The 13615-nt window shown below is 53.0% G+C and overlaps 2 non-coding genes and 1 pseudogene across 2 annotated transcripts in view; all 3 read right to left on the bottom strand.

Moving 5' to 3' along the window:
• Positions 1–807, bottom strand: part of LOC149221983 (25S ribosomal RNA) — a 3375-nt gene extending 2568 nt beyond the window's left edge. Inside the window, exon 1 of the ribosomal RNA XR_016249960.1 lies at positions 1–807. This exon is cut by the window's left edge and continues 2568 nt beyond it. This is a non-coding gene — a ribosomal RNA (25S ribosomal RNA).
• Positions 808–1054: 247 nt separating this feature from the next.
• LOC149221982 (5.8S ribosomal RNA) lies at positions 1055–1208 on the bottom strand. Its single transcript, XR_016249751.1, has one exon. It is a non-coding gene; the product is annotated as a 5.8S ribosomal RNA (ribosomal RNA).
• A 2667-nt stretch (positions 1209–3875) lies between these two features.
• Positions 3876–5319, bottom strand: LOC149221981 (18S ribosomal RNA; annotated as a pseudogene).
• Between the last annotated feature and the right edge of the window lie 8296 nt (positions 5320–13615).

Below are 13615 nucleotides of genomic sequence, written 5' to 3'. Positions count from 1 at the left end.
GGTGTGCTCACACTCGAACCCTTCGCATAAGCTCAAGGTTGGTCGATGATGCACCCCCCCAGAGAGGGGATCTCGCCTGTCAGCTTCCTTGCACCTCGCAGGTTTTCAAACTCGCCGAATCGCACACATGTTAGACTCCTTGGACCGTGTTTCAAGACGGGTCGAATGGAAAGCCCGCCAACCAACACCACGAGCGTGCAGGTGCACACGGCCCGCCACAAGGGCGCATGCTTCATTCCTCGACCACCGCAGCGGCAAACCGACAGGCAGTAATCCACCCGTGCTTGTGACGATGCAGCAGCCCGTGTTGGTTTGCACCTCAAGTCGAGTGGCGGACCAGCCTGAGCCGTTCCACATCCGACCGAGACGCATCGACAGCCTCCATTCGCTTCCCTCCCAGCAATTTCAAGCACTCTTTAACTCTCTTTTCAAAGTCCTTTTCATCTTTCCCTCACGGTACTTGTTCGCTATCGGTCTCTCGCCCGTATTTAGCCTTGGATGGAATTTGCCACACAATTAGGGCTGCATTCCCAAACAACCTGACTCGCCGACAATGCCTCGTGATGCGGTAGGGTCCCGGGCGACGGGGCTGTCACCCTCTCAGCCGCCCCCTTCCAAGGGACTTGGCCCAGGTCCGTCGCTGAGGACACTTCTACAAACTACAATTCAGGCAGTGCCGCCGCCCGATTTTCATGCTGGGCTCTTCCCGGTTCACTCACCACTACTAGGGGAATCCTTGTAAGTTTCTTTTCCTCCGCTTAATTATATGCTTAAACTCAGCGGGTGTTCTTGCCTGAGCTGGGGTTGCAAAGTTGGAGCTAAATCCGCCCTACCCCATGGGATGACAAGAGAGAGCAAAGCAAGTTCGAGCGATGCCACATAAAGCCCGCATCGGCTAACGCCTACTGCCCATCCAAGGGGACAAGATCACCGCTCGTGGACGCACGCCACGACACATCGCATGAGGTATTTCAGCCAACCGCACCGCATGGGGCATGGATGACCAGCTTCGCTACTCCCTAGCATATTGTAGGGAGCGCGTTTGAATGGGATGCGACGCCCAAACAGACGTGCCCTCGACCGAGGCCTCAGGCGCAAATTGTGTTCAAAAACTCGATGATTCACGGGATTCTACAATTCACACTAAGTATCACATTTCGCTACGTTCTTCATCGTAACAAGAGCCGAGATATCTATTTCCGAGAGTCATTTCCACGTGTATTACCGAAAAATCGGCCACAAAACTGAATAGGGGCACCCCCCACAACAAATGTAAGGCCAAGGGGAAAAAGGAGGAAAAACACATGAGAGAAAGAGAAACAAAGGTGTCTAACCCCCTCACAGGGGGAGGCTCGAACAGAGGACAACCTCCCCCAGCCCCACGCCCTCGCAAAAATGGGGGAAAAGCATGGAACAGCAATCGAGAAGGACTAGGGTGGCCACCCCGGGAGCTCGCACTGCTTTTAGCCCTTCCCTAACACCAGCCCACAACGATTCCTCCTTTTCTCCGTAGAGTTAGGGACCGAAAGGAAGAAAAAGGTAGAAAACAAAGCACAAACAAGGCACAAGCCTCCCAAAGCCCCGTTCCTTCGGGAACTGAAGGGGACGACGATCAAGAAGGACTAGGGTGGCCACCTCGGGAGCTCGCACTGCGTTTCGTCCTTCTGGAACACCAATCCACGACAATCCCACCTTTTCTCCGTCACACTAGGGGCCATGAGGAAGAAGGGAAGAAAACAACAAGAGAGAAAGGGATATATCAACCGTGGCTACTGGCTCACAAGGGGAGGCTTCAAACAGAGAACAAGCTTCCCCAACCCCGTGCCTTCGCAAAAAGGGGGGAACTGCAGCGGACGGTGATCGAGAAGGACTAGGGTGGCCACCCTGGGAACTCGCACTGCTTTTCGTCCTTCCCGAACACCAATCCACAACAATCCCACCTTTTCTCCGTAGAGCTAGGGGCCGAAAGGAAGAAGGGAGGAAAAAAACATGAAAGAAAGAGAGATATCAAACGCGTCGACCGGCTCACACGGGGAGGCTCAAACAGAGAACAAGCTTCCCGACCCCCGTGCCTTCGCAAAAAGGGGGGGAACTACAAGGGACGGAGATCGAGAAGGACTAGGGTGGCCACCCTCAGAACTCGCACTGCTTTTCAACCTTCCTGAACACCAATCCACAACAATCCCACCTTTTCTCCTTAAAACCAAGGGGCCAAAAGCAAGAAGGGAAGAAAACAACAGGAAATCAAGAGATATCAAACGTGGCTACCGGATCACAAGGGGAGGCTCAAACAGAGAATAAGCTTCCCAAACCCCGCGCCTTCGGAAAAAGGGGGGAACTGCAGGGGACGGTGATCGAGAAGGACTAGGGTGGCCACCCTGGGAACTCGCACTGCTTTTCGTCCTTCCCGAACACCAATCCACAACAATCCCACCTCTCCTCCGTAAAGCTAGGGGCAAAAGGAAGAAGGGAAGAAAACAACACCAAAGAAACAAAGATCCCAAGAAAAGAGAGAAGCTCAATAGCACGCTGAGTAGATGTCCGCTAAACAAAAAGAAATCAAACAAGGCACCCAATCAAAAAAGCGTCCCACCTCTTCACACCCTCCCACATGCATTCAGCACAACACCCTTTCCAGCTTTACAACATAGCAAACAACCAAGCAAATAAATCACAACCTAAAACTAACCAATAAAAAAGACAAGGGCCACGATGAGACCAGTGTCTGGAGCACGTCACTGAGAGGCACACAGCCCCCCAACCCAGCGGCACAAGGCTTCAAACGACAAATAGACCGCTGCCAATAACACAAACCCACCCCGCTCTTGCACCCCTCCATGTACAAAACACCCGCAAACCTTTCCAGCGAGAGAGTCAACGGAGGTCAAATAATCAAACTCCAAAGAGGAGTTTTCACGGGCCGACGCTCAATGCTGGAGAAAGCCGCGAGCCACAAATACACCGATGGTGCAAGGCCACTAGAGAGAGGGACGTTCGCAAAGCGCACACCATGAAACAAAGAAATGATGCAAGTCCCACAAAAAACCCACAATCCAAATGGAGGAACAAAGACACAACCCGTTACTTCTTTTTCCCTCAGAAGGGGAGTGAGTCACGAGAGGACGAGGAATTCCCTCGACGGCAAAGGCACGAGATAAGATTGCCACCCTCATGCCTGTCGGTGGAGAAAATTGCGATCTCAATGGAGCTTAGACCGAGGGATGGGTTTTTCATTACCTCGACACCCAACCCTTCCGCGAGGGCATGTCGAAGGAACGGTCGGGAGGGACTAGGGTGGCCAGCCCAACGGGTTGAACCGCTCTTCATCCATCCCATACTTGACCGCACCCTGACAATCTCGCCTCACGGAAGCTTTGAGCTACCAGGCGCGCGCGCAACCACTCCCTCGACCCAACCACTAGCGAAAAATCTCACCCAAGCAACACATCAACCGCCGCCGCCTTTTCGAGAGAACCAACTATGGAAGCCCGCACCCTTGGCCCATGCCTTCCAACGAACAAAAGACCGAGCACTGCCGCTACGAATGAGTTCGAATTTATCCATCGTATTTACCAAGCACCTCAACTCTGCAGCAACCATGCCCGGCCGAACAGATCGTCGGAAGGGCTCCCAAGAAACAAGCTTCCAGACCCCCTGCAGAAACACATTGGGGGGAAGAAAAACAAAGGATGGGTGGGACAAGCACAAGCATGGCTTGCAAGCACACACGAAAAAACAAGCGTAGTTACCTTGAGACAAGCAACCAACAATGTTCCCGCCAAACACCAAACCCGCTCCCCTAGAGACGCACCACAAAGTCCCACATTGCAATTGAAACCCAACCAACATGAACCAAAAAAGAAAACTCCTGCTATCAATGATCCTACCGTAGGTTCACCTACGGTAACCTTGTTACGACTTCTCCTTCCTCTAAATGATAAGGTTCAATGAACTTCTCACGACGTCGACGGCGGCGAACCACCATCATCGACGCAATCCGAACACTTCACCAGATCATTCAATCGGTAGGAGCGACGGGCGGTGTGTACAAAGCGCAAGGACGTAGTCAACACGATTGATGACACGCGCTTACTAGGAATTCCTCGTTGAAGACAAATAATTGCAATGGTCTATCCCCATCACGATGCAATTTGAGAAGATTTCCCGATCCTCTCGAACTAGGAATAAAAACTCGTTGTTTGCATCAGTGTAGCACGTGTGTAGCCCAGAACATATAAGGGCATCACAGACCTGTTATTGCCTCAAACTTCCATGGCCTAAACGGCCATAGTCCCTCTAAGAAGCTGGCCACGAAGGGGAACCTCTGCGTAGCTAGTTAGCAGGCTGAGGTCTCGTTCGTTATCGGAATTAACCAGACAAATCTCTCCACCAACTAAGAACGGCCATGCACCACCACCCATAGAATCAAGAAAGAGCTCTCAATCTATCAATCCTTACTATGTCTGGACTTGGTAAGTTTCCCTGTGTTGAGTCAAATTAAGCCGCAGGCTCCACTCCTGGTGGTGCCCTTCCGTCAATTCCTTTAAGTTTCAGCCTTGGGACCATACTCCCCCCGGAACCCAAACACTCTGATTTCTCAGAAGGTGCTGGCGGAGTCCTTAGAGCAACATCCGTCGATCCGTGGTCGGCATCATTTATGGTTGAGACTAGGACGGTATCTGATCGTCTTCGAGCCCCCAACTTTTGTTCTTGATTAATGAAAAAATCCTTGGAAAATGCTTTCGCAGTGGTCGGTCTTTCATAAATCCAAGAATTTCACCTCTGACAATGAAATACAAATGCCCCCGACAGTCCCTATTAATCATTACTCCGGTCCCGAAGGCCAACACAATAGGACTAGACTCCTATCACGTTATTCCATGCTAATGTATTCAGAGCATAAGCTTGCTTTGAGCACTCTAATTTTTTCAAAGTAACAACACCGGAACCGCGACCCAGCCAATTAAGGCCAGGAGCACGCCACCGACAAAAGGGATGGAAGGGCAGGCGCACACCGAGTAGGCGGACCGACCCTTACGACCCAAGATCCAACTACGAGCTTTTTAACTGCAACAACTTAAAAAGCCCAGGCAAGGGAAGAAAATCATAAAAAATGCATCCCTTCCAAAGAGTCGGGACTTGGTGCACGTATTAGCTCTAGAATTACTACGGTTATCTGAGTATTATGGTACCATTAGAAAAACTATAACTGATTTAATGAGCCATCCGTAGTTTCACAGTTTGAATTAGTTCATACTTAGACATGCATGGCTTAAGCTTTGAGACAAGCATATGACTACTGGCAGGATCAACCAGGTAGCACCCTCCCACTTCAAAGGGCATTCCGGGCGCTCTCTTACCGAGAGCCAACCTGAACACCCATCAAGTCAAAGAGACGTCAGAATATCATGTAAAAATTTTCTGCCTTGCACGTCTTGCATCCCAAGAAGGAAGCACACGCAACATGCCAAGGACATGGCGAACAAATGGGCAGACCTGCCAAGCCACAATGCACCAAGGCCACTTCGGCATTTGCAACCACGGCCCAACCAACAAGAAAACGAGCGATCACTCACCGAATCTCTTAGAAATGCCTCCAAAGGCCTCCATGCCCCGCACCGAGGGCACCTAAGAGTCCACCCGGACAACAGCAACGATGGACCTCGATCATCCGATCGCCTGCGGCAGCCTCGATGCAAAGGAAACAAATGGAGAATGACCAACCACGCAACCTCTATATTACAAATGAGCCACAACCCTCCCCGTCCCTGCACCGAGGCCTCCTAGGAATCCACCCGGACATCAGCAACGATGGACCTCGATCTCCCGACCGCCTGCAACAGCCTCGATGCGAAGGAAAAGGAAGGAAATAAAAGGAGGACGACCGGCCGCACAAATCCTATCATAGAGAGGCCATACAAACCTCCCCGCCCCGCACTGATGCCACCTAGGAGTCCACCCGGACAGCAACAATAGTGTACCTCAATCGGATGATCACCTACGGCAGCCTCGACACAAAGGCAAGGGAAGAAAATCATACAAGACAAACCGAGCCCACAACCTCCCTTAGAAATGACCCCCAACCCACCCCTCCCCTCCCCGCACAGGGGCCACCTAGGAGTCCACCCGGACAACAGCAACGATGGACCTCGATCGCATGATCACCTGCGGCAGCCTCAATCCAGAGAGGAAATGGAAGGAAATAAAACAAGACCAACCGAACCCACAACCTCTCTCAGAAATTCCCCCCTACCCTCCACGCCACGCACCGAGGCCACCTAGGAGTCAACCCGCGCCAGCAGCAACGGTGGACCTCGATCACTTGACTGCCTGCGACAACCACGATGCGAAGGGAAAGGAAGGAAGTAAATGCAAATCAAGAGGGTTGCTACACAATACAAGAACACATATCCGAACAGGAGGAGGAGGGATCAGGCAGCTCCACACCCCACGCACCCTACGTACAGGCAACCTAGGAGATTTCCCAAAGCTTTACCGACCAGACGACGAATAATTTTCCCCTACGGCCACCTCCACGCAAAGGAGGGAGGTCGAAGCATTCCACCTCGAAATCCTTCTTCCAGATAGCCCCCACCATCGATGACTATAGTAGCAAGCCTCCTCCCCATTGGACCACGAGCGCATACACAATTGAAACAGCAAGTGCCCCCCAACCCTGCCCGCAAAGAGGCCACCTAGGAGTCCACCCGGACAGCAGCAACGATGGACCTTGATCGCATGATCGCCTGCGGCAGCCTCAATGCAAAGGAAACGGAAGGAAACAAAACAACAAGACCAACCGAGCCCACAACCTCTCTTAGAAATGCCCCCCGACCCTCCACGCCATGCACCGAGGCCACCTAGGAGTCCACCCGTGCCAGCAGAAATGGTGGACCTAAATCACTTAACCCCCTGTGGCAACCACGATGCAAAGGCAAAGGAAGGAAGTAAATTCAAATCAAGAGGGTTGCTACACAATATAAGAACACATATCCGAACAGGAGGAGGGATCGCGTAGCTCCGCACCCCACGCACCCTACGTACAGGCAACCTAGGAGATTTCCCACAGCTTTACCGACCAGACGATGAATAATTTCCCCTACGGCCACCTCCACGCAAAGGAGGGAGGTCGAAGCATTCCACCTCGAAATCCTTCTTCCAAATAGCCCCCACCATCGATGTAGCAAGCCTCCTCCCCATTGGACCATGATAGCATACACAATTGAAACAACAAGTGCCCCCCAACCCTCCCCGCAGAGAGGCCACCTAGGACTCCACCCGGACAGCAGCAACGATGGACCTCGATCACATGATCGCCTGCGGCATCCTCAATGCAAAGGAAACGGAAGGAAACAAAACAACAAGACCAACCGAGCCCACAACCTCTCTTAGAAATGTGCCCCCCGACCCTCCACGCCACGCACCAAGGCCACCTAGGAGTCCACCCGCGACAGCAGAAACAGTGGACCTCGATCACTTGACCGCCTGCAAAAACCATGATGCGAATGCAAAGGAAGGAAGTAAATGCAAATCAAGAAGCTCTCTACACAATACAAGAACATATCCAAACAAGAGGAGGGATCGGGCAACCCCGCACCCCCCGCACCCTACGTACAAGCAACCTAGGAGATTTCCCACAGCTTTACCGATTGGACAATGAATACTTTTCCCCTACGGCCACCTCCATGCAAAGGAGGTAGGTCGAAGCGTTCCACCTCGAAGTCCTTCTTCCAGATAGCCCCCACCATCGACATAGCAAGCCTCCTCCCCATTGGACCAGGGGCGCATACACAATTCAAACAACAAATGCCTATAAACGTTGTGACTTAACATTTCCAACCGCAAAAGCCTGCCATGCACGCAAGATGCAAGGGAAAAGCCGACCCCTCGATCAAACATATGGGCCAGCACATCTATCAAAACCTCAAAGCCAACGCAACCACGAACAATGTGCACTTTGAAAGGAATGCCAACCCTTGACTTTACAACAAGGAGAACAGCGCCTCACATCGCCCGACGGAAAAAGCAAGAAAGAGGGAGGGTAGGTGGTTTACAACCAAAACCCTTCCACTTCCCTCTTAAATGTATGCATCTCAACTGACAATGCCAACATGGAAAGAGTACAAGCACAAGACATCGGCACCATAAACAGCCGAACAATGAAGAGGCTAGCCATCACAAGGAGCCACACCACAACAACCCATACAACTCCCAAAACTTGGAGCAGAAGGGGAATTGTTCACATATGCCTCTCGGGACAAGCATGGCCAACATTACCGCTCATGCGCTACCGAGTGGGTATGGAGAGAAGATGAAAATCGAACACCCTACAAACGACCCAAGGCCATTCTTGAGGCAAACCTGAAAAACTAACTCAATTGCCAACCCACCTTTCACACAAAAAGCAAAACGCTCCACACCAAATAGGGAGGAGGTGAACAATATAACGAGGAGACAATTTCAATGGAGCCACAAATGGCTGCCCAGCCCAATCAAAATTCTCTATTTGCAACAACCGAGGGGCACGATAGCGACATAGGCAATGACGAAGTTTTGGGGCTTCCATCTGGGACCGAAAAAATGATGGCTCAAAGGAGTGCGGAGGAAACTATCAACATTCTTATCATTGGGATGGGAAAGAGGGAAGGGGATGAGCATTGCCCTCAAATGACCCGCCCGAATGATTTTGTATGAGAGCCCGAACAACCGAAACGAAGCGACAAGGCAGAGCTGGGGAAACGAGCTGCACGAACATGTACAAAGCCAACCTCGCGTCACAACTTAGCATTTTTGATACGGGCGCGCCCTCGCCCGAATGACCCGCCCAAATGAGTTCACACGGGCGCCCTCAAATGACCCGCCCGAACGGCCGAAACGAAGCGACAAGGGAGAGTCAGGCAAACGAGCTGCACGAACATGCACAAAGCCAACCTCGGGTCACAACTTAGCATTTTTGATACGAGCTCGTTCGCCCGGGCACGCCCTCGCCCGAACAACCCGCCCGAACGAGTTCACACGGGCGCCCTCAAACCACCCGCCCGAACGACCCGCTTGAAAGACCCGCCCGAACGAGTTCACACGGGCGCCTCAAACGACCCGCCAGAACGAGTTCACACGGGCGACCTCAAATGACCCCCCCGAACGACCCGCCCGAAATAGTTCACACGGGCGCCCTCAAACGACCCGCTCGAACGATTTTGCATGGGTTCCCTCACGACCGAAATGAAGTGACAAGGGAGAGTCAGGCAAATGAGCTGCACGAACGTGCACAAAGCCAACCTTGGGTCACAACTTAGCATTTTTCATACGGGCTCATTCGCCCAGGCGTGCCCTCGGCTGAACGACCTGCCTGAACGAGTTCACATGGGTGCCCTCAATCGACCCGCCCAAACGAGTTCAAACAGGCGCCCTCAAATGACCCGCCCGAACGACCGAAACGAACTAGCAAGGGAGAGCCAGGAAAATAAGCTGCACGAACGTGCACAAAGCCAACCTTGGGTCACAACTTAGCATGTTTTATACGGGCTTGTTCGCCCGAGCGTGCCCTCGCCCGAACGACCAAAACGAAGCGACAAGGGAGAACCGAGCAAACGAGCTGCACGAACGTGCACAAAGCTAACCTCGGGTCACAACTTAGCATTTTTGATACGTGCTCGTTCACTCGGGCGCGCCCTCGCCTGAACGACCCGCCCGAGCGAGTTCACATGGGCGCCCTCAAACGACCCGCCCGAACGACCGAAACGAACCGACAAGGGAGAGCCGGGAAAACGAGCTGCACGAACGTGCCCAAAGCCAACCTCGGGTCACAACTTAGCATTTTTGATACGAGCTCGTTTGCCCGGTCGCGCCCTTGCCCGAACAACCCACCCGAACGAGTTCACACGGGCGCCCTCAAACGACCCGCCCGAACGATTTTGCATGGGCTCCCAAACAATTGAAACGAACCAACAAGGGAGAGCCGGGCAAATGAGCTACATGAATGTACACAAAGCCAACCTCGAGTCACAACTTAGAATTTTTGATACGGGCTCGTTCACCCGGGTGCGCCCTCGCCCGAACGAGTTCACATGGGCGCCCTCAAACGACCCGCCTGAACGACCGAAACGAACCGACAAGGGAGAGCCAGGAAAACGAGTTGCACGTACGTGCACAAAGCCAACCTCGGGTCACAACTTAGCATTTTTGATACGGGCTCATTCGCCCGGGTGCGCCCTCGCTCGAACAACCCACCCGAACGAGTTCACATGGGTGCCCTCAAACGACCCACCCGAACGACCCTGTAAGGCCTTCGTGCAGCAGGGCGATGGCGGGCGATCATGCACGGGCGCGAGGAAGAGTGCAGGCGGGCGCATGGGTGCGTTCAACCGATGTGCGATGGAGTGCGAAGGAAATGCGACAATCCTTACGACAATATGCGACGACAAATGCGACATTATGAGGAACACTTAAAAACGACTAAGTGTTAGGCGTGGAGCACATACATATACGACAAGTTAAAACTATGTGAAGCCGACTTATGTAATAAGAAGACATGGGCGTATGTACATAATGGTGGGGTCGGCCATGGGGCTGCACACCCCCCTTAAAACATATGTATGGAGCATATAAATAACATATGAGGAGAGCTCATTTGAAAACAAGACTTTCGCTCATAAAAAGCCTTCGCATAAGATAAGGGAGTGCGTAGTGGGGTAAAAGGACATGCGCATGAGACTTGGAGTACGCAGATTATTCTTATGTTAGTATGTGGCAAGTGTGTCATGTGTTGAGTGGATTCTTGGGTACGGTTTCGTGCAGGATTTGGTAGGAAGGTTGTGTGGCTCAGGGTGAGCACCTCTTCTTGTGCAAAGGTGCACAACATGTAAAAGGTAGGTGGCCTGTCTTTTGTAAAAATTGGTTAAGTGTGACACTTGGTTCAGCCAAGACACACTTGTTGTAGAATCTGATATTCTTGATATAATAAAATTGCTGGGCAGACTGTTCGGGAGTTGTCCCTCCCCTTTATACTTGTTTTCAATTGTTGTTCTCGGTTAATTGCATATGTCTAATGAATGAGTATGGGCTTCATTAAGTATAAAGGATAAATAATTTTACTTGGTTGCGAAACACAAACTAAGTATGTTAATGAGTAAGTAGGCGTAGTCCACGAAGGTTATTATTGCTGAAAAGAACGCGTTCGGTGGTGTCGTACCTTGCTACAAGCGGTTGCAAGACTACCGCAGGTGTAGGGGCGTGACAGACCCGCCTGAATGAGTTCACATGGGCGCCTCAAATGACCCGCCCAAACGAGTTCACACGGGCGTCCTCAAACGACCCACCTGAACGACCCACCCGAATGAGTTCACACGGGCGCCCTCAAATGACCCACCTGAACGATTTTGCATGGGTGCCCAAACGACCGAAACGAAGTGACAAGGGAGAGCAGGGAAAACGAGCTGAACGAACGTGCAAAAAGCCAACCTCGGGTCACAACTTAGCATTTTTGATACGGGCTCGTTCGCCCGGGAACACTCTCGCCCGAATGACCTACCCGAATGAGTTCACATGGGCGCCCTCAAATGACCCGCCCGAACGACGGAAACGAAGCGACATGGGAGAGCCAGGAAAACGAGCTGCACGAACGTGCACAAAGCCAACATTGGGTCACAAATAAGCATTTTTTATACGAGCTCGTTCGCCTGGGCGCGCCCTCGCCCGAACGAGTTCACAAGGGCGCCCTCAAACGACCTGCCCGAACGACCGAAACGAACCGACAAGGGAGAGTTGGGCAAACGAGCTACACGAACATGCACAAAGCTAACCTCGGGTCACAACAAAGAATTTCTCATACGGGCTCATTCGCCCGGGCACGCCCTCGCACGAACAACCTGCCCGAACGAGTTCACACGGGCGCCCTCAAACGACCCGCCCGAACGAGTTCACACGGGCGCCCTCAAACGACCCGCCCGAACGATTTTGCATGGGTGCCCGAATGACCGAAACGAAGCGACAAGGGAGAGTCGGGCAAACGAGCTACAAGAACGTGCACAAAGCCAACCTCGGGTCACAACTTAGCATTTTTGATACTAGCTCGTTCGCCCGGGCGCGCCCTTGCCCGAACGACCAACCCGAATGGGTTCACACGGGCGCCCTCAAACGACCCTCCCGAACGAGTTCACACGGGCGCCCTCAAATGACCCGCCCAAACGACCGAAACGAACCGACAGGGGAGAGCCGGGAAAACGAGCTGCACAAACGTGCACAAAGCCAACCTCGAGTCACAACTTAGCATTTTTGATATGGGCTCGTTCGCTCGGCCACGCCCTCGCCCGAACGACCCGCCCAAACGAGTTCACATGGGCGCCCTAAAATGACCCGCTCGAACGACCGAAATGAACTGACAAGGGAGAGCCGGGCAAACGAGCTACACGAACGTGCACAAAGCCAACCTTGGGTCACAACTTAGCATTTTTGATACGGGCCTGTTCGCCCAAGCGCGCCCTCGCCCGAACGACCCGCCCGAACGAGTTCACAAGGGCACCCTCAAATGACCCGCCTGAATGAGTTCACACGGGTGCCTCAAATGACCCGCTCGAACGACCCGCCCGAACGAGTTCACACGGGCGCCCTCAAATGACCCGCCCGAACGATTCTGCATGGGTGCCCGAACGACCGAAACGAAGTGAGAAGGGAGAGCTGGGCAAATGAGCTGCACGAACATGCACAAAGCCAACCTCGGGTCACAACTTAGAATTTTTGATACGGACTCACTCGCCCGGGTGCACCCTTGCCCGAACGACCCGCCCGAACGAGTTCACACGGGTGCCCTCAAATGACCCGCCCGAACGATCGAAACGAACCGAAAAGGGAGAGCCTGGCAAACGAGCTGCATGAACGTGCACAAAGCCAACCTCGAGTCACATCTTAGCATATTTTATACAGGCTCGTTCGCCCGGGTGTGCCCTAGCACGAACGACCCACCTGAACGAGTTCACACGGGCGCCCTCAAACGACCCGCCGGAACGACCGAAACGAATCAACAAGGGAGAGTCAGGCAAACGAGTTGCACAAACGTGCACAAAGCCAACCTCGGGTCACAACTTAGCATTTTTGATACGGGGTCGTTCGCCCGGGCGCGCCCTCCCCCGAACGACCCGCCCGAACGAGTTAACACGGGCGCCCTCAAACGACCCACCCGAATGACCGAAACGAACCGACAAGGGAGAGATGGGCAAATGAGCTGCATGAACGTGCACAAAGCCAACCTCGGGTCACAACTTGGCATTTTTGATACGGGCTCGTTCACCCGGGCGCGCTCCTCACCCTAATGACCCGCCCGAATGAGTTCACACAGGCGCCCTCAAACGACCCGCCCGAACGACCGAAATGAACCGACAAGGGAGATACGGGCAAACAAGCTGCACGAACCTGCACAAAGCCAACCTATTGTCCCAACTTATCATTTTTGATACGGGCTCGTTCGCCCGGGCGCGCCCTCGCCCGAACGAGTTCACACGGGCGCCCTCAAACGACCCGCCCAAACGATTTTGCATGGGCGCCCAAACGACCGAAACGAACCTACAAGGGAGAGCCAGGAAAACGAGCTACACGAACGTGCACAAAGCCAACCTCGGGT

Source organism: Pinus tabuliformis, chromosome Q (genome assembly GCF_031772625.1).
Source record: "Pinus tabuliformis cultivar Carrire ecotype Pingquan chromosome Q, CPIR1, whole genome shotgun sequence".
Taxonomy (NCBI): Eukaryota; Viridiplantae; Streptophyta; class Pinopsida; order Pinales; family Pinaceae; genus Pinus; species Pinus tabuliformis.
Note: the sequence above shows the minus strand (reverse complement) of the source record. Positions and strands in the feature narration are given on the sequence as shown.